Source organism: Spermophilus citellus, assembly GCF_964194105.1.
Source record: "Spermophilus citellus genome assembly, chromosome: 4".
Lineage (NCBI taxonomy): Eukaryota > Metazoa > Chordata > Mammalia > Rodentia > Sciuridae > Spermophilus > Spermophilus citellus.
In genome coordinates, this window is record NC_138185.1 from 172382383 (window position 1) to 172404585 (window position 22203).

Sequence of the window (22203 nt, forward strand, 5' to 3'; positions counted from 1 at the left end):
ATGGTATCTGACTAATATAGAGACTATAAGGGTTTGTAAGCAATAAACAGATGGAAATAAATGAACAAAAATGAAAATGATATTTGGAAATTTAGCACTGTGGATAGAGACATTTTATGGTTTATATCCACTGTTTTCTGCCTATGCCCTGGTGAATTAATCGCTATGCCTGTAAAATCGGTTGTTAATTTAGGGGCAAATGGATAATTGAACCCTAAACTGGCCCACTGATTGTCTTACAGTCCTGCTACTAACTTTATCTAAGTGATTATCATCCCAAATGATTCATTCTCTTGGAGACACTATCATCAATACTGATACCATTATAGTGAGATGTGGGGGAAGAAGAGAAGAGATATGTAATTGATATGTAATGGATGTTCAAAGAGGCATTATGGAAGAACTTTTAGATGTTAGGGGAATACTGATCTCCTAATGAAGACCACCACCTAGAAAAATGGTTAAAATGTGCAAACATCCAAAATTAGCAATTTAAGAAGTGAATATAAAAGCCAGATACATGCCTTTATTATAATGCTAAGCATTAGGATATTTCTCAATTAAAATTCAGATTGTAATCCTTTTAAATCTCTTTTCTACATTGTTTTGATTACATAAAGGTTTTTCAGAGACATTTTTCTATTAAAGTGATTTTTACTTAGATTGCTAATTAACTTATGGTAAGTTGATTAAAAGCTTACAAATATTAAATGGTTATTTCTTAACTTCAAAATACTTGAGTGTTGAAATAGCAACTTTTAAGTTATCCAGCAGCTTAAGTCAGATAGACACCATCAAAGTTGAACATTCTAGGTTAAATTTTCAAAGTAGTTTGGAATATAGCCATGTAAATCCCTTTTAAAGTAATGGGATTTTCCAAACCTGAAATGTCATTTTGAGATATTGTGGAATTTTGAGAATATGTCCTAAAAATACTGTCTGTTTCTGTCATCATATTGTTAGTCAGATCAAAGTTTGTTTCTTATTTATTTTTCAATTTTGAAAATATACCAGGGCAATATATTGAAAATTGTGAACATGAATACTTTGCTCATGGAGAATTTATGACTAGAGATTAGAAAAAAATTGGGAGAAATTGTGTAAACAAGATGTCTCTTTTTATTATAGTTGATTCCAGAAAGAATATGATGCCTATGATTATCAATTTAAATACAGAAATGAATTATTCTGAATACTTATTAAAACTAATATGGTAGTTACCTAGTTTTAAGATAAACTTTTAGAAATTGACTCCCTCCAATGTGAATTTAAAACAAGTAGATGCCATTAAAATGTTGAGCATTGTAGGTTAAACTTTCAAAGTAGTTTGAAAGTAGAATTACCAAAGGAGATTTTGGTTTAGGTGACCCCGAGATATGTATTTTAAAAAACTAATCATAGGTGATTCTGATGGGTACCAGGAGTGAAAACCGGTGGCCCATTGCTTAAAGAGAAGGTGCTATGGATGGAGACCAACGTCTGTTATCAATTGGTTGATTTCCACTCAACTAATAGTTGATCAATTGGTTGTTGAGGGGCCTGTGAGTTGCTATTATTTAACTAAAAAATGGTAATATCTGAGAATGAAGATTGCAGGTAGGTAAGGACATTTCTTTCTACATTTTTCTTCTGTACAGTCTTTTCCCTCTCCTAACCTTCCCTCCTAGCATGGCTATCTAAATTGTCTATTTTGCTTTGTATATTTTCACGTGTACATTTGTAAGCAAATGTATAACTATAGCTCTAACTGGTTTAAGAGAGTCAATAGTTAGATTTTCAATTCAACAACTTGACAGTTGTGAACCAGGTATTATGTACATCATTATTAAAAATTAAAATTATAACTTATATTAAAATAAAAGTACTCAATACTAAAAGCTCATTACTTCTTAATTCCTTTAATACTTTGAACTATTATTTCTGCTGTTGAGGATATATATACCAATTGACTGATAAAAGAGATACTACTTTGAATCTCTTTCAAACTTGATCCTTAGTGATTTCATGTTGGTAGTTTGAAATCAGCAAGGTAGAAGCCTTTATACTACAGTAATCAGCAAATGGTACAAATCAGGGCTGCATTTAATTTCTTATTGATTGTATAAATTTGAGAAGTTATGGAGATAATGTGAAATCCTGAATATACTTAAAGTGTGTCTTGTCTGTAGCTACTAATTTGTGAATAGAATAAAAAACAGGAAAATTTCTTCCAGCATTTCCAAATTATTCCATAAGTTAATAAAGAAGTCACTCACATTGTTGATGAATGAATGCAATTCTAGCACATGACTTCCTTATTTAATTTTCATTTTCCTCATTAATATAAACAAAATTACCAGGCAACATTTATGTCACAACTACATTTATTTGTTAATAATGCAAAGGACTTCTTTGCTAAATTGTGTAGTAACCAAGTACAAATTCATAGTCTGTCTTCTGACACTGTTGGTGTTAGGATTATAAAATATGATAGTAGATTTTCAAAAAATAGAAAATCATATTGAAATTATAGGTATATGGAATCTACAATAAAGAATATTGCATATTTTATGATTTGTGAATTGTATGCTATATATCTTTTATGTCAGCAAAATTTCTAATAAACGTGGAAGTATATTCATTGGGAACACCAAATAAATTATAGTTTTCTGGCCACATTGTCCTCTGAAACCTACTAAATCACAATCATATGTAGTGGAGGTCCAAAGAATCTGCATTTTTTTTTTAACAATGCTAGGGATAGAACCAAGGGCCTCATGTATGCTACGTAAGCACTCTATCACTGACTTACACTTCCAGTCCCTTAAGAATCTGTCTTCTTAATGTTTTCCAAAACATAATGTGGGAGCTGTCTTAGTCAGTTTTCTCTTAGTGTAACAGAATACCAGAGACTGGGTAATTTATAAAGAAAATAAATATATTTCTCATAGTTCTGGAGTCTAGAAAGTCCCATATCACGGTGTCAGGGCCTTCTTGCTGCATCATCCCATAGCAGAAGACATCATGTGATAAAGAGGGAGGGTATAAGTTTTGGTCTTTCCTTTTAATATAAATTGACTAATGCCATTATGGAAACCCCACCCTCATGACCTCATTTACCCCTAATGACCTCCCAAAGGATCCACTTCCAAATACTATCAACATATAAATTTGGGTACTAAGTTTCTGTACAAGAACATCTGGGGGACATATCAAACAATAGTAGAAATCAGTGATTGAATCTTGTATTAAATATAATTAGTCTCAGAGGAGCAATAATGCAACTCAGCCCCTGCTCCAGTTAGACATGATTGACAGATGGCAGAGACCAAGACCATTACGGACACAACCCTTCTTCTCCTCCTCCCCCAGAAACCTAAACTGAGCGGAATAATAAATCCTGGTAAGAGGCATGTCAAACAGAGCTAAACTAACTGTAAATGGAAATTCTCTACACACATTTAACTATCTGAAAAAATATTAGGGCAGAGTCTTTCCCATTCCTTTGGCTTCATTGCCCAGGCAGGAAATATGCTGTGTCTTCAAGTGCAGTGTTATGAAAATCAGGGATTGTTCATACGTTTTGTGTGGGCCAGCTATATGGCTTCCCAGCATGCATGCCCATCTGTCCTGCAATAAAACCCTTAATTTTCAATGTCTGCAGTTTTTATAAAACTACTGGCAAAAAATTAAATGTCCATGATCCTGTACATTGGGTTGGCCATTTTGAGCCCATATTTTTCTTTTATGAAACTGTTACAGGGTTCTCTAAAGGACTTACCAGGTGTCTAAACTAAATCTATGTGAACAGTCATTCTCTTTCCAACCTGACACACACAGTTTTCTTGGAAATCAGCAAGTTTTCCTTCCAACCATCTGATTAACATCTAATTATCTTTCTTCCAAGGATAAGGTGAAGGTTGCTAAAAAGACCAGGTAGGAAGTTTATCCAACTTTTACTTTCTAGACATAAGCTTGGATTTGTAAAGAAAGGTTGTATACTTTCTAGACATAAGCTTGGATTTGTAAAGAAAGGTTGTATACTCCTAAACCTACTAAGTAATGGGTAAATGGTGTAAATCCATATTTCTATTTTCTTGAGTAGCTGGACAAATATAATTAAATTATTTCAAGGATATAAACTAAGACAAAACTCTGTATTGTGAATATCTTCTCTTCTTAAGAAGAGAAAGAAAAAACTAGATGTATTTGCTGATACATACATCTTACTTTCAAAGTTTTAGTTATGTTTAGTTTGATGTAAGTTATTTTATAACTCTTATTTTCTGAGATAAGCAGGATTTCCTGGAGGAATTGCCTTTTTGATGCCACTGTCAGGAAAGCACAAGATTTCTGAGAGAAATAAATTGTTCCTTCATGTTGAGCCAAAGTAGGACAGGAGGATTTGTGGAGAGAATAAAGAGCTCCAGAGTCTGGTGGGGTATTAGGAGTATACAATGCAGAGATTGAGACAAGACAATGGGCTTTTTGTTTTGAAAATATAGAGATTTAGAAAAAGAAAGCTACGAAGACAAAGAAAAGCATGGAGTTTAAGTGAGCACATCAGAAATCACTGTCAGCATAGAAAGAATCATGGTTATTCCGTTGCAATGTATGAACACTTGGTATGATGGTGTGGGCCTCTATAAATATGCAACTGTTTTGAGGTTAAGATCTATAACCAACTCAGGAGGAGAGCTCCTTTGAGACACTATGGAGACAGGCAATGAAGGCAGAACAGAGATGAACTGACCTGTTGATCTATAGACTGGTGACTGATGTAATTTGGCCAGAGAAAATGGGAGTATAAACAAACTTGGACTTGTTTAGGCTACTTATAAATAGAGATGTTTTTATTTTTTATACTTAGTGTGAAATGTTTTATTCAAGTGCTTAATAAACTTTATAGTCTTACCTATGCTATAAAATTTTTAATTCCTGTCTTTATTTCTTAGTGTTTGTATTCTTTACAAAAGTAAAAAGGAATGGAGGAGAGACTACGAGGGTATGTAGCATAGTGTAGTCACAATGGATGGCCACCAATTAAGTGACTGTATGATGAGGACATTTACCCTAATTTAGATATGCTAAGTGTAATAAGCAAAAGGAATCACATGAAGTCATGGAAGAATTTTTCTACCACGCGGCCTGCACAGTGGTTTCATTAATGAGGTTCTAGGCATTAAGTTAGTTAGAAGAGATCAAAATAAAACACACAAACCTAGCCGCCCAGCAGGGCAGCGAGGATTACTCTGGGCTAGCAGGAGAGAGAGAGAGCGAACACGCCGGGGAGTAGCCTTTTATTTGGGGGACAAGAGATTCAGGGGAGAATTCCATCCAATGAAGGTTGAGGGGGGGCTGCACTCCAAGGTCAGGGTCAGTGATTGGGTCTCCGGGGTCAGTGGTCACGCACACCCCCACACGGATGGGCTCTCTCATCAGGAAAGGGTCGGGAAAGCTCCGACACAGCCAGAGCGCCTCAGGCCCTTAACGGGAGTCACCCAATCACGTGTCAGAATGGCTCTCCACAAATTTTAAGTAGGAGAGCAACATCTTTTGATTTACATTTTGAAGTTCACTCTTCCTGCTATGTGAAGAATGGAGTGCAGAAGCAGGAAAGGCAGCCAGGCACTGAGACTATGCAGGGCGGAGATGATGTGGCAGAGATCAAGGTGGAGACAGAAGCAGACAAATTAGAATGTTCTTCAGAGGTAGAATGAACTTCTTAATATCAAAATTATACCTTTTATTTAAAATTTAGTTTCGGGGGGGGGGGAGGGATAGGAAGGGCAGCACAATACAATAGACACTAGTATGGCCCTATGTATAAACGTGGCTGTATAACCAATGTGATCCTGCAATCTGTACATGTGGAAAAATAAGAGTAAGATTACGTACCCCATTTGAATCAAATGTATGATATGTCAAAGTCATTGTAATGTTTTGAGCAACTAATAAAAAAATTTAAAAAAATTTAGTTTCAATTATAAAAATATACTTTTAAAATTATAAAACAAATCTTTCAAAGTCTTACCATTTGTTCACCAAGGCCTGCATTTATTCATTTTCTACTTTTCAAATCACCCCACATTTAGCAGCTTAAGCAACAAATATTTATTTTCTTGCACAGTTTCTAAGACTAAACTATTTAGGATCGGCTAAAGTAGGTGGCTCTGGCTCAGATCTCTCGTGAGGTTGCTCTCAAAATATTGACCAGGCTACCTGAAGGTGTGACTGGAGCTGGAAAAACTGCTTCCAAGCTGGGCTAACTCACATGGCATTTGTCAGGGGCTTTAGTTCCTTGCCACAATTTTTCAACCAGGCTGTGTTATACATTGTGTTATAAATGTTTATGCCCTCCAACCTAGTTCATGTGTTGAAGCTCCAATGTGAATACATTTGGAGACTCTATAAGGAGGTGAAAAGTTTAAAGAATATCATAATGGTGGGGCTCTAATCTGATAGGTCTGGTGTTCTTGTAAGAGGAAGAGACACCAGAATTGGTTCTCTTTGCCATGTGAGGACATGGTAGGCAGGCAACCAATCTAGAAGCCAGAAAAGAATTCTGATTCATGAGCTGGCCTCTTGATTCTGGATTTCCCATCCTCCAGAACTGTGAGAAATCAATTTCTGTTGCTTAAGCCACCCAGTCTCTGGTATTTTGTTATGGAAGACTGGGCACACAAATATAAACTGCATGAGACTCAAGACATGGCAGCTAGTGTGTTCCAAATGAACCACCCAAAAGAGAGCCAGGAGGAAGTCTCAATGTCTGTTATCCAGTCTCAGAAGTCATAATTGACACTGTGCAGAAGAACATTACACTGTACCTTGGCCACAGATTTGTGAACATATTTCAAAACCACCACTAGGACTTTATCCATGTTTCTTTTTTCCTTTATGAAATGGAAAGTAATAACAAAGTGCATTGAAAAGATTAAATTAGGTGAAGTATATATAACTGGCTAGTTGACTGTTCAATAAATATTAGTTTACTTCCTTGATAACTTAGAGATAATCTGGAAGCAAAGAAATGAAAAATAGGACAGTGAAGTTCTTTTGAGTGGCCTCGAAGTATGTCTGTCTTTCCTATGTTCATAACAACAATTTTTGGTTTACATGAACATATCTTAAACTCTACTTACTTACTTAAGCATATGAATTTAATAATGACTATATATTCTTTTTGAATAAAAATAGAACTCTTAGGAATTTTCTGAATGTAGGAACGACTACATATGTCAGTGATATATTTTCTTAATTTTATATATATGGGAATTTTAAAGAATGAACATTTAAATTAAAATGTATCTCTAATACAAGTAAGTCAAGATTAGTAGTATCTAAAAATATAAATGAAATTCATAATTAAAATGGCACCTTAAAATATTGCCTTATTATTTTAGCATGTTTCCAGCTGTGGGTGACTTTACATATCTTCAGGCATAATCACATATTGGTATGCGTGAAGTGACTTCCTTCACATCCATTAATTCTCATAGGAGCTCTTTGCATAAATTTGTGCCAATCATGATGTGATTAGAACGTTATTGTGCTGCAAAATCTAACAATATTGAAGTGAGTGAGGTTCAGGAATAAGTTTTGACTTCTACCAAAAAAAAGTTTTGTTCTTGTTTTTTTAAAAAATTCATTCTATGAACTAAGGATTTGAGTGAGATGATGATACATACCTTATGAAGTGGGAAACTGACCACATCAGGAAGCCTTTGTATTAATTTTTAGAGGTTAATGATTTATTGTTTGAAGGAAATATTTAGAAAGATGGAATGACTGTAAGATTTGGATACCATTTCTCTTAAAGCTCAACATAATAACTTCAACTTTAAAATACAATTTTTAAAAGATTAGAGTAGAACAACACATTAAACTAAAAGAAACTTGCTCTAGATCTAGATAAGGTCTCTCTTGCCTAGTGATGTTAGAAGTAAGATGAGGGCTAAACATATAAGGCCATTGATACTTGGATTATATCAATTAGCAAATATATAATAAATTTAATACATAAATGAATAGAATCCAAGAGAAGAGAGAGAATTTGGTTTTGATAAATGGCCAGGTTAAGGATGATAACGCTGCTTTACTTGGAGGAATTATATTGATTTGTTTTAGAAGACAGAGCCAACTACTTTAATGACTATTCAGTCACTAATGTTAATCTTCATTGGGCAGAGTTTCTACATATCAATTTCTAAGTTTATACTTTTGTGTGTGGCTTCCATTTCAAATGATGATTTCAAGGGAAATTCTATTTAAAGTAGCCCTGTACCTGTGTAAGTTTGACTATAGTAATTATTTCACTGTGTATACCTGTATCAAAACATGGTGTCACACTGAAGTGGGGAAATCTATAGAGGCAGAAGGTAGAGTAGTGACCTTTATGTGGGGAAAGGGAGTGTAAATGGAAGATTGGGGAGGGGCAAAAGTTAAGTGGTATAGTCTCCCTTCAAAATATTAAAATGTTCTAAAGTCAAAAAAGAAAAAAGAAAAACAAACAAACAACAACAACAAAATGGTGTCATGTGTCTTAAAGTAGTTGGCTACAAGAAAAATGAAAACAAATTAATAAAAACTTAAAAATCTACTACCCTAATGTCTCAGTTGATCTTTTTCTTGAGATCTTGATTCACATGACAACCTTCTGTTAATCCCCCATAACATATTCCACACACTATTCGAATTCAACTTTTTTAAAACCAAACTCTTCATCTTGAGCTCCAAACCTTTTCCTGTCTCTAAATCTTTTAATTCACTGAAGCCAAAGCCATCATCTGGCTTGTTATGCTGAAAACCTGTGTATCATGCTTGACTCCTCTGTTATTTCCTCTCTGCCCTTCCTTTTCCCTCCACGTATAAATTAATCACTTAATTCTTTTTATTTAATCTAAATGTCTCTTTAGTCTGTCCCTTCTACCACCAACTACCCCATGGCCACTGCTAGGATTAGGCTTTTATTACTTCTCCTAGCTTGTCATACAGTTTCTCATTTTACCTTTCTCCAGTTTTCAGAGTGATTTTGTAATGTGCTCATGCTATTCTCATCATATAGTCCTTCAGTGTCTCTCTATTGAGCATTTCAGTATAAATGTCGGTTTCTAGCATGTTACACAATGCCATTCTAGGTCGTGATCTTGCATTTTTCCTGAGCCTTATTTCCTCCACTCAGTTATATGTACCTTGTAATCCAGATGATATTGTTCTAAAGTTCTTTCACACTGTGCAGCATTAGTTTCTTTACTTTCCAAGTCTTTGGTTTTTTCTCTGGCAAGAGTCTACTCATCCTTCAAGATGTGCCCAGATGTTACATTTCATCTGAGGAATTATTGGATCCCACCAGGCAGAGTTCCCTTTGTGGTTTTTGTTTGTTTGTGCTATGGTACTGACCAAATCACATAAAAATTAGTTACATACTTGCTTCTTTCCTCCATAGACTGTGGGTTTTTTGATAAGATGGATTGCAACTCTAGTTACTCAATAAACAGTTTGGAACAATTTTGCTAAATATGTTAGGTGGTCTCTAAAATCCAAAGAGATATAGGAAGTGCTGTGCCTCTTTTTTAGTGATTAGGAAGGAAAAATGCAATAGCTTATCTTTTGTTGTCGTTGTTAATTATCCTTTTTTATTGTTTCTCCTTTTCTATTTTATATACTTTTTATCCACTTGCTCAGGAATCTTCCTCAAAGATTCTTTCACCTTATTCCTTCAAATTCACTTTCCTATTTAGGCCTAAAAATGTGGGTATTTTTACCATCTTGCAGGCAAACAATATAGTTCTAGAATCCCATCTGAAAGACTGCTTCTTATCTCACTGGAGGAGCCATGCCTCTTCCCTTAGATTATTGGTTAAGAGTTTCTGGGGCCCAAGGATCTTAATTCCTGTATGGGTGGAGAAAATAGAGACAGTGTCCAGTGAAGATCCTCTTCAGTTGGAAACTGAACTGTGTGCTTAGGAAGGGCAAGGCAGTATGTGCAGGATGCTGATAATACCTCACATATCGTCTAATTAAAACTACTGCAGAATGCTTTAGGACCTGTGTATTAAAATTTGGAATGTGAAATAAATCACATTCATAAAATCATAGCATTCTAACATATGATTCAATAGGTAGATAATTATCTATTTTTAAGTTGATGTAAAAATACTACTACTGTTTTTTTTCATAAGTACAACTATTACATTCTATTTTCTGAATTGCCAGGAACTTTTTAGAGAATGGGAGTTTATATTTTCCTCCAAGAAGGCATTTAAAAAACAAGAAATATTTAGAGATATTTTTTTTTATTAAATCCTCCATTCTTTCCCAAACAATCTAATAAAAACTAATTGTTTCAATGGTAAATATAAATATATTATGTTGGTTCTACATTATTAAGACAAAGAAAATGTTGAATAGTTTCAGTTGGAAGGTTTCTAGAAAGATTTCTTTGAACAATTAATATGTGATAGAGTACTTTTAAATAAAAGATAAATCCAAATTACTGAAACAGTAGTAAATAAAAATAACGGCACTTAAAATAAAAGATACATTCAAATTTGGAAAATAAGGCTAGCAAGTGTCTAGGTTTATCAGCTGCCTAAACTACCTGAGTATTTAAGCATCATTTGCTAAGAAGTATTTGTTTCCTTAATCATCAGAACTTTAAAAATCAGTCAGTAATGTACAAGGTATGGTCCAAAATCTAGAAATTCAATCAATGTAACTTCCTGGATAGAGTAGCTTTGCTTCTGTTTAGAAGATTTTAAAGGTTTGGCTGTGATTATATTACCTTCAGAAAAAGGAAAGGAGAATAAGTATCAGGATATTGCAATGACTTGCTCTCTTTTAATATGAGAGTCATATTCCAAATGTTTAGCTTTAACAACTATTTCCTGGTTCAGAACATACAGTAAATGAGTGGTAATTTGGTACAGGTTAGTGTGACCTCGTCTCAATTCTGTCATAAAAATTTTTCTAAGCAAAATAAAAACAATTCTCTGAATTGGTCTGAAGATTAAATAAGCTGAAGAGGAACAAACTTTGTCTTGGAATATAATAACAGCCCTGGGGAGCTGGAGAGAGGCCCTGATTGAGGACTTAGCCCTCACCAAGAGATGGGATCTCTTTGATTTCCATTTGAACTCTTTCAAATGATGGTTTGAGAATGATACTGGACTCCACTCTTAGGACCTTTTCCTTCTTCTCCCTCTTCTCCTTCTCTGCCTCTCCCCTCACCTTCATCACCTCTTCTGTCTCCTACTCTAAAATCATGGTTATTCTGAAACTTTCACAAGCACACATTTTCCCCTGAGTTCTTACTATTAAAAACGTGCGCTGTGGAACAGCGTCAATAGCATCACTTGGGAGAGTGTTAGAAATGCAGAGTCTCACATCTGTGGAATCAGAATTTGCATTTTAACATGATCTCTAGGTAATTTGTATGCACACTGATATCTGAGTAGCGCTTGCCTGTCTTTTTCTTCCATATTTTCCCTCTTTTTTTAATCTCATTTTTTCAATTTTACCTTCTAGCTCTTCTCTTGGATTTTTCTTTTCTTTTTTTTAATTTCAGCAAATACATGTTTCCTTTCCAATGTGATTTTAAATTCTCTGTTGCTTCATCAGCAAAGAATTCTAATCTTGTGAATCTTAATTTAGATAAAGTTTTTTTGTTAATTTTTATGAATCATCAGTTTCTTTGGGTCAGTTATTCTATTGCATTAGTTTTTGCTTTTATGTGTCTTTCCCTGAAATATTGGAGTTTTTTTATTATCTATTCATATTCACTGAGAAAGTGTAAGTCAAGTCTGTAAGTGCTGTGTGCTCTTTGTATTAGGCAGAGAGGAGCAGCCTGTAGGATAATCACACATACCAAGTCAGGAACTACCACTGTTCCTGACCAGAATATTAAGTGACTGAAATAGAGTCAAATGATTTTGGGCACACATCATACATACACATGTGTGCACGCACATTTCTGTGATCAGGTATGAACTAATGCATGCTGGATGATGATTGGCACTTGAGTGATCATGTTTTGAACTTTTAAATAAAGTGTAATTTTATCATGTCTCAGGATACATCTATGACTTCTATTTTACTACTTAGTGAAACCCTAGTGATATGACAGAATGCATTGACTAGGGTTCTGCTAGTTTCTCTCTTTGCCTAAGTTTACTTTAAGTATCCTGTGACAACAGTATTCACACTTATTGTTATCTACTTTAGTTTTTTCCTTTTTCTCCCCAGTTCTCAATTTTTTTTTGTTGTCAGGGTCTAACATAACCCTTTATTTTCTGCAGAATAATAAGGTATAGAGCACAGTCTTCTTCCCAAACTGGTTAATGTGACTTCACCTGGAAAAGCATTTTTTTCCTCCAAATGTAGTTAAGAATCTTGGGATGAAATCTTCCTAGATTACCTGAACAGGCCCCAATTGTAGTGACAATTGTCCTCATAAGAGAAATGGCAGAGTCACAGACAGAAAAGAGAAGTTGTTTGAAGATGGAGGCAGAGATTGGGCTGAGATGGCCACCAGCCAAGAATCACCAGAACCTGGCAGAAGCAAGGAAGGATTATACTCAATGTCCTTTGGAGGGAGTGCAGTTCTGTCAAGACTTGCTTTTGGAATTCTGGCCTCTCAATCTATAAGAAAATAAATTGCTAGTATTTTAAGCCACTATGTTTGTAGTACTTTTTAAGGTGGCCTCAAGAAATAAATGCAGCAGGTGAGAATCTGATCAAGATTAGTAGATGAGAGACTGATGCATTTTGCTGCTAAAAAATTTTTGTTATTCAACAAAAAATTTTGTGAGTTGATTTGGAGAGCTTAAAATACAATTTCCTGGGATTACATAAGTATGATATGGACAGAAAGCTAAGATTTATGCCTATTTTCAGAGCATAGGGAAATCCAGTAGGTTGGGAATATGGGGGTTATGGTATTTCCTATTTCCAAGAGGTATTTTAATTTTATTCTTTCAAAGCGGCAAAAAATTCAATATGACTACAAAGAAAATATTGCTTGCACTATATGCAAGCTTGAACTACATGCTTACACACTATGAAACTAAATATTGATAACATTGTAGTATGTTTCCACATTTAAATATTAACATACATTCAGGATGGATTACTGAGAATTATGCAGATAAACATAATAATGAAAAAATTTGCATCTCTTGAAAGCTTGTCCAGAGTAAAGGTGCAAAGAGCAAGCTGAAATAACCGCAAGAAAGAAGTACAACGTGGAATAAATTACTTGTAACAGGTTGGCAAATTTAACACGTTTATCCAAATGTGCAAGGAAAATGGCAGCTCTTTTTCTAGTCTTTTTAATTGTAGACAAAAATACTGAAAAATTGTACATTTTATACTATGGGCTGTAGTATAATTCATACTAAGTTGAACTTTTTAACAAGCACATGTGTCTACAGCTATTGTACTGGGCAGCACAGTTCTAGAAGGTATCATATTTTGAAACCTGAAATTGACATTTGCATACAGAGCGATATGGGAATCAAGTTATATTTTGTCCCTACATGGTAATCTAATTGTTCCAGCTACATAAACTAAAAAGAATATCCTTTCCCATTGTTCTGCAGTACCATCTTTGCCTTAATTCATATTGTTCATAAATGAGTAGGCATATTTCAGGGCTTAATAAATATTTATTTTCCACAATGATCCAGTTTTTCTCATGGGTTGCACTGTCTTGGCTAAAGGGAATAAAAAAGGAACAAACAACAACCTTCTGATCAGTGGAAGCTGAGTGTCTGTCAGTTTAAATGGTATCTTTTAGGAAACACTCTCTTTTGTGTCAGTATACAATCTCACATTTCTTCCCATTCCTCTTTTTTCTCCCCCAAATGGTACAAGGGCAAGACATGACCTTGTAGTCTTAGGGAAGAAGGACCTTGAATCTCCCAGCAGGTCCTTTGGTAGTTTTTGTGCCTTTTGGTCCCTACTACAGTATACACATCATGGTGTATTTCTTGGCATCTTGAAATGGGCTCTGCTGATGTATGGCAGACAAACTTGCATCTTGTTTCCTTGCATCCAGTAGAACATGGTCACCTTTGCTTTCTGCTTTCTTTGCTGTCCTTGGATAAGTAAAAAAGTTTAAATTATATTGTATTTAAATTTATCAATCTTTTGTGGCATGTACCTCTTCTGTTCTTTCCATGGCATCGCCATGATTCTCACTAAAACTGCAATCCTTTTTGAGACTGAGGCATACTCTCCAGTGTGGCTATCAAGTTCATCGCCTCTGGGAAGGACATATTGCTCATATGGACACAATGGTTCCATCAACTTCCACAGACCCTCATCTCAGCTCCCGTCCCTGGACTTGTGCTCTTTCTATATTACCAAACAGCCAAGGAAGGCTGAAAAATACTTATTCCAGTCCTTACTGCCAGTTTATTTCATATCACTAATTAATATTGCTTTTGTGCAGCATCTTGCAATGGTGTGGGGCTATTCTGTATTCTACTATCCTCCCAGAGTTCCAAATGGAATAAATCATACAAAATCCCTGGACTTTTCTTGTATACTTCCTCCCTGGAATTTTGTGCCAGATGTAGCTGTCTGATGCTTTCTTTTATATCTGTCTCCCTTCTCTTTTCTGCAGTCCACAGGCCTTGCCAGGCAGAGGTTCCCGCTTTTAGTGTGGCAAGGGTAGTTTTTATATCGCAGCCTGAGCACCTCTACCCTGGTTCTTGATATGTTAATTAGTGCCTTAAGAATTTATAAAAATGTTTCTCTTTCAACCAAGGCTGGCTTTCAAGACCATTCTCTTGTTAGAGAGTTTTAGAAAATCTAATTTGACAGTCAATGCTGAGCGGTGACTATTGTTCTACTCGGAGTCAGCACTTTGTCAGAGAATGGGCAGTATAGAGAAACATGACTTACAGGATATGTAAATGCATGTGAAAGTATGTCAAAAAGTACTATCCCCACTATACTTACTGAATAAAGAAAAAGAAGGAAAAAAGCGTCTTTATTGAGTACATATGGATGCCAAGTAAGTAAAAGTGAAAGTTAAACGGGAAGCCTGGAATCAGAATTGTCTGTCCTTTAAGCAGGGACACCTGTGTGGGAATTCATTAATACATAAAAGCAGCTGTAGAAAGTCCTGAGGGAACAGGAAAATCACCTGTGTAAATAGACCAGGCTGACTCAAATTAGCAGGGATGAATATCAAATTATACATAGTTATGTAATAGTTAATTTGAATTGCCAACTTGATTGAATTAAGAGATGTCGATGATTAAGAGGCTTCTGGGTATGTCAGTGAGGGTATGTCTAGGAATGACTGGCATGTGGGATATCAGACTGAAGTGGAGGCCCTCCCTAAGCATGGGCAGCACGGCCCAATAGGATGGTGGCTTGTCTGGAATAAAAGTTGAAAGAACAAGGAAGCAACAGTGGAAGTAAACTGGATTTTTCTTGAATGGGTTCTTGATTGTTGCTGTGATTGCCTGAGGCTATCCGACTCTCACTTCTTCACTCTTCCAAAGCAAACTGTGCCAGTGATTCTCCAGGGAGTTTCCAGAAGCCTTCAGTCTCTGACCCCTCTTGTTCTAGGGCTTTAGCCTCTTGATCCGCACAGCTACTGGTTCTTCCTGCTCTCCAGCCTGCAGATGGCCATGGTGGACTATCCAGTGTCTGGTTGTGTAAGTCAATCTAATAAATCTCCTTTTTATTATCATACTTCCTGTAGATTCTGTTCCTCTATAGAATCCTGCCTAATACAGGTATGAAATAATAATAGCTCATGGTCTTAGATCTATGAAGAAACATTGCAACCTTAGACATAAACTTAAAAAAGTCATGTTTGTTACAGAAACTTTAGAAAACACAGATAAAAATAAACTAAAAAATACCCATAATCTTACCAGGAAGAGAATCAGCTTTCAACCCCTATTTAAAAACATTTTTTTTTCTAAAAAAATGAGGGCAGGGTAATGGTTGAGAGGGAGAAATGAAGGAAATAGACTTGCTCCTTCAAACAAGCAGAGAATTGTTGGTAGGGAAACATAAGAGACATGGAAGGAGGGAAAACTAGCCTGTTTCCAGAGGAACTCGGAGATATTTTGCTGTAATATTTACAGGGTATAGATGGACAAGAGATTTTTTTGTGGGGGGGCAGAGGTTAGGTGGGGACTGAATCTAGGGCCTCAAACCTTGAGATGTTTCTCCCCAGATGTAAGGAGAACAGAACAGATGAGGTTTTGCAAGGACTGCAGCTCAGATTTGAATCTGGATTTGAATCCTGGATTGCTAGTTTCTTCAACCATCTTCTATAAGTAAATGTAAATCTTTTTTGGAGAAAAAAATATAATCTTTTGTGTCATTTTTTCTATAGATTTTCATTTAAGATGTATAAAAAATTTTATTAATTAATAACCTTGCCAACTTTCCATATTGCCAGACTCAATTTTTGCTAATTGAGTAAGTGTAAAATTTTATCTCATCCATATTTTAATTTACATTTTTCTGAGTCAGGATGGGTGTCTTCCTGCCTATTTATTCCATTTGTACTTCCTCTTTTGTAATATGCTTGCTTTTGTATTTTGCCCACTTATTTTTCCTACTAGACTTTCTGTCTTTTTAAAATATTTATTTGTAAAGGTTCTTTATTTTGTATATTAATTTATTGTCAGTTATATCTGTTGCAAATATCTTCTTCGATTGAAACTTGCTTTCTGCTTCCTTTGCTATCCCTGGATAAATAAAAAGTTTATATTGTAGTTAAATTTATCAATCTGTTGTGGCATATACCTTTTCTGTTCTTTCCAAGAACGTTTCCTGTATCTGAGGATAAGGACTGGGAAAGTCTCCTTATTTTCTCTGGAGAGTCTTAAAAAAGCAGTGAAAAGGGAATTCATTTTTCCTTTTCAAAAATGATTTTAAGTCCTTTGAGTATAAATCAAGGAGTAGGATGATTGGGTCAAATGGTGGTTCTATTCCAAGTTTTCTGAGGAATCTCCAGAGTGGTTGAACCAATTTTCAGTCGCACCAGCAATGTATGAGTGTGCCTTTTCCCCTACATCCTTGTCAACATTTGTTGTTGTCTGTATTCTTGATCATTGTCATTATGAATAGAACAAAATAAAATCTCAGGTAGTTTTGATTTGCATTTCTCTAATTGCTAGAGATGTTGAACATTTTTTTCGTACATTTGTTGACCGCTCATATTTCTTCTTCTGTGAAGTTTCTTTGCCCATTTATTAATTGGATTATGATGAACCATATCAGTGTTTATTGCAATTCAGTCACTGTAGCTAAGCTATGGAACCATCCTAGTTGTCTTTCAACAGATGAATGGATAAAGAAAATGTGGTATATATACACAATGGAATACTACTCAGCCTGTAGAAGCTAAAGAGAAGTTAAATTTGGCATTTGCTGGTAAATGGATGGAACTGGAGACTATTATGCTAAGTGAAATAAACCAATCCCCAAAAAGCAAAGGCTGAATGTTCTCTCTGATATGCAGATGCTAATTCACAATAAGGGAGTGGAGAGTAGGGAAGAACAGAAGTACTTTGGATTAGACAAAGGGGAATGAAGGGGGAAGTGAGGGGATGAACAGAATGAATAGAATGAATCAGACATTACTTTCCTATGTGCATATATGATTACATAAACATAATTCTACATTATGTACAATCAGAATAATGAGAAGTTATACTGCATATATGTATAATATGTCAAAACACATTCTATTATGTATAACTAAATGAGAAAATAAAAGAAATTGGAAAAAATGCTTCTAAAGGGAATGGCTCAGACTTTTGTAGCTGATTATTATGATGAAGATTTTTTTCTAAATTGCCAAGAGTTTTCTTTTTATTGATGAATAGTTATTGAATTTTATTAAACATCTCTTCTATGGCTGCTTAAGATCACCTTAACTTTTTTTTGCCTTAATCTTTCTTCTTTTGCATTTAGTCTTCTCTATGCATTGAATTTCTAGTTTTAATATATTTTTTTATTGCTAAAAGTTTCATCTGGCTGCTTCTATAAATCTACCAGATTAGTTCTGGCAATCTCTTGTTGATTGTTCATTTTCATGATTTTATATTTTATTTCTTCACTGTATACAGTTATTTTGATTTGACATCTTGTAATCTCCATATAGTTTATTTTCAGGTCTAAATATAAAGTTCAGAATTTCTTTCTTCCCTCTTGATGGCTTAGTGCTTTGTGTAGTTGCCCATTGTTGACTGTGAGTTCATATTTATTTGATATTCATCCATGGAAATCCTGAAGGCTTGAGAAGTGGTGATCTTTTCCTCTGACAAATATTTATATTGCTTCTACAGGGAGTTGGAGGCTGCTATACTCACAGTGCTTTAGACAATTTAGAGGGTCTCAGAATTAAACTTTGGAGTTTCATGTTTATTTTTTCACTGTACCACTGATTTATTCTCCTATTTGCTGTTAGTTATTGCTTTTTGGACAACCTTGTCTTCCCTTTCTCCTTAAACTTACTGTTCTCAGCTCTGAATTGTGTGTGAGTGTGTGTGTGTGTGTGTGTAAGGAAAAACAAGATAATCCATCCTTAATGATCATTAAAGAGTAATAAAGGCATCATGAAGTACAAAATGCACTACGAAGGACATATTATTATGTAATCGAAGGGCAGTATAAATAACTACCTAGAATGCTGCCAGAAGTAGGTGTCTCCCTGTCTTTTTTTCTACATGAGTTTTTTTTTCTCTACCCAAATTGACCTCTATATTTTCCCTTGAATGTATTTGTGGATTTCTTTCTTCATATATTAATTCACACTCATCCAAGTCCCCATCATCTCCCTTAGTCATTTAGGATTTACTTTTAGGTCCTTCTTTTCCATAAAGACTTCCCTGGCAAATCTGGGATAGTGTTGTTGTTGTTATTATTGTTGTTGTTTGTGTGTTTTCCAATCTCTTAGAGATTGTTTTTATCTTTAGAGTTCTGTGTCAAGCATATTGTTTCCTACAAGCTATTTTGTGTAATTTTTTTTTGTGTTTTATTTTTATAAGTAGCCAGTAAGATCTTGCAGTGTTAGATTTCCCTGTTGGGTATATGAGTTCTCATCATTCCTGGAAATGGTCAGAGATACTTCCTTTTTCTCTGGCTAGTTGACATGACTTAATTTTCACCAAGAATGAAGGGTAAAGAGTATCTTAACAGGCCGTATATTTTTTGAGTGCTTGTCATTTGGAAAGTACTTTGCTAGGGGGTGCTAGGTGGGCAAAAAAAAAAGGCAAATAAACGTGGTCAAGCTTCAGAGACACAACAAAAAGAGAGGAGATCATATTTATCAAGAATGGAAAACTGTTTTCAGTCGCAGCAGCAGGACAACAATTTGGCTGGGGCTGTGTAGAAATCAGAGAAAAACTCATGGGTGCTACTTCCAAAGGCCTGGTATTGCTATAACTCTGTAAGGGTATAATTGGAAATATGTGCAAACATTTGTTTTTATGTGTCTTCCTGGATGGGTTGGTTACTTCTAAAACGATGAGTAGAAGCATTAAAATAACAAATAGAATGAATCACATTTTATATAATGCTTTATACATAGTTTTGAATTTACTTTATGCCTTTTTATAGTGGCTTATTCAGAGCTTGGACTTTGTACCATCAGATTTATTGCAGTGATTATTTTCTATTTCAGGAAGTATTTAATACAAATTTAAGAAGTAAAAAAGTTCTATAAGAAATTTTCAGATCTAGCATCTTCTTGAGGCAAAGAGAGGAGCTGTCTGACTTCTCTGGATTTGTTACTTGAGAAAAAGACTGTAATTATGTGACATCAAGAAGGCTTCCTTTGATGATTACTTCAGGGGATACCTATTAATAGTCTCTTGGCAATGGGCAGATGGAGATGAAAGGAAGGGTTTAGGGACCTGCATAAAAGAATAAGATTAAGAGCTCTTGCAAATAATTTTATTTTAATTTAAATTAAAAGAGGATATTTATTGTTACTTAAGGAAATAAAAACTGACACTTTGCTGGAATAATAGGATAAAACATCTAAAATATTGTCATCTGAAGACATCTTGCCAGGAAGCCTTTTAATTAAGCAGAGAGTGGTAAAATAAAGCAGTCACCACGAGAATCTGGTTCAATGCAGATTCACCCACTGAACAAACTAAATTTTTGTATGTTGTCTGTGGTGAAGTAAAACAATGGCAGCAACACTGTGTAGAAATTATGAGTACATGTAAACAAAATTGAGGAACAAGATTTGAGTACTGTTTTTGGATGAACAGTACTCAATAATTCCAGGTGTGAGTTAAAAATGTTCATTCAAGGAAACTGACACTACTTCAGGTTTCCCATTCTCCTTGTTTGAGGAATCAGCTAGAAGTGATGCTACTGTCATAACTCAGTTGTGGTCCATTAGACCATCAGCTCTGTAGAGGTGAGCATAATTTTTTTTTTTTTGCTTTATCTTGTGTCTCCAGTGCCCAGTGGAGTGCTTGGCAAATAGGGCAAATATTCTTTCAATGTTTTTGAAAGAATAAATGTTTAGCCATCTGTGATTTGGCTCGAAGCATGAAATTAGGCCAATGAATTTTCCAAGTCTTCAAAACATTGTCATGAAATTACTGCAGTAATACACATTTTACTCATGGAGAAATGGGAACAGCGTGTATTTAAAATGGATTTATCTACAAATTCAATAGCCTATCATTTCAATGTCCATATCAGAGTAGAATCAGCAAACTAGAATTGTTAAAAAGGGAACATTTAGTAAACATTCAATAGCCATTCCCTTCCCGCTTCTTTGTTAACTGAGCTTCAGTGTTTTCACTCTTACTTTGCTAAATCACCCCAGGTAGATAAACATTGATTTGTCTTCATTTGTTCATGGTGGTTTGACAGCTTAGTCCTGGGTAGGAATTATGGACCATGACATAAGTAGATCTCTCTTCTTGAGGGGTTCTTTGGAAAAGTTTCTTGCTTTTAAAATGGTACCTCGACAGGGAAATTGCAAATTAAACCCGTGTGTGATGTTATTTGTCTGTGATAATGTATCTGATGAGCTCCTAGGAACTGCAAGGGAAAAGCCAAGAGAGTTATAGAGAAATCAAACTGGAGTCTGACTCTGCCAGACCAGTGAATTCATGAGCCCTAGATATCACTTCAATTGGTGAAATAATGTGTCTTTATTCTTGAAGTCACCTTTACTGAGGTCTTGTTACTTGTAGCTGAGAGCATCTCCACTGACTTGATTAGTAAATGACACCAGAAAGAACAGAATTATGACTAGTAATGGCCCTGAGAAACAATTTATGCCACCTGTTTCTCTTATGTTATGAATCCTCTGCATAATAGTTGATATCTGATAGTGAGGGGAACTCATTTAGAGTGGAGGCAATTATCCATAACTAGGTCAGTGGACCTAGAGTATCTTGTTCACAAAAAGCTTCTGTCAATATAGGAAGAATTATTTCTGTCTACTTGGGTAGAGAAGGCAAGAAGTAGCTCGAAAAGAGTTCCATCCTAGATAACAAAAATAAAAATAACTTGTTTTTAAAGTTATAAACCCTTTAAATGACCATTTTCAGAGTTTTAGGTACATGAAATTAACTGAATTACATGTGTCTATGAATAAAATTAAAATCTATATGTAAGGTATTGGAAATTTCTAGCTTTTGGAAGTCTGTGTTCACTGAGAAAAATTTTGTGGTAGTTATTTTGCACTTGAATGGACATGATTGCAGGTATCAAGCTACATACACAGATATTCATAATAAAGGCTGTGTCCCTTTTACCTGACCATTTTCTTTTCTTTCTTTCTTCCTTTTTATTCTTTTCTTTCAGATACTTTTTAACTTAAATTTTAGAATTCAACTCACTTTGGTTTTATTTGCTATGTTATGTACTGGTGTACTGTTCCATCCTGCAGGAGAGAAACAAAGGGAATGTGACATATGCAGAATGACTCTTTGGCCCATTTAATTCTTCTTTAATTATTGAAATCACAAAGATATTATTGTATCTTTCTTCAAAAATAATAAATTACTGAATTAGAGAAAGACATTCTGTAATATAGGTGGTTTAAAAGTATTTGCAGCAACTGTATGTTTATTTTCAATTTAGCTACAACCAGTTACAAGAAAGCATTTTGGAAGAAGCACTTCATTAGAAGGCATGGAAACTGGGGTGTACTATTGTTTCTTCAATTACTCTTTGGCCTTGGGTAAGCCACTTAATTTTTTAGTT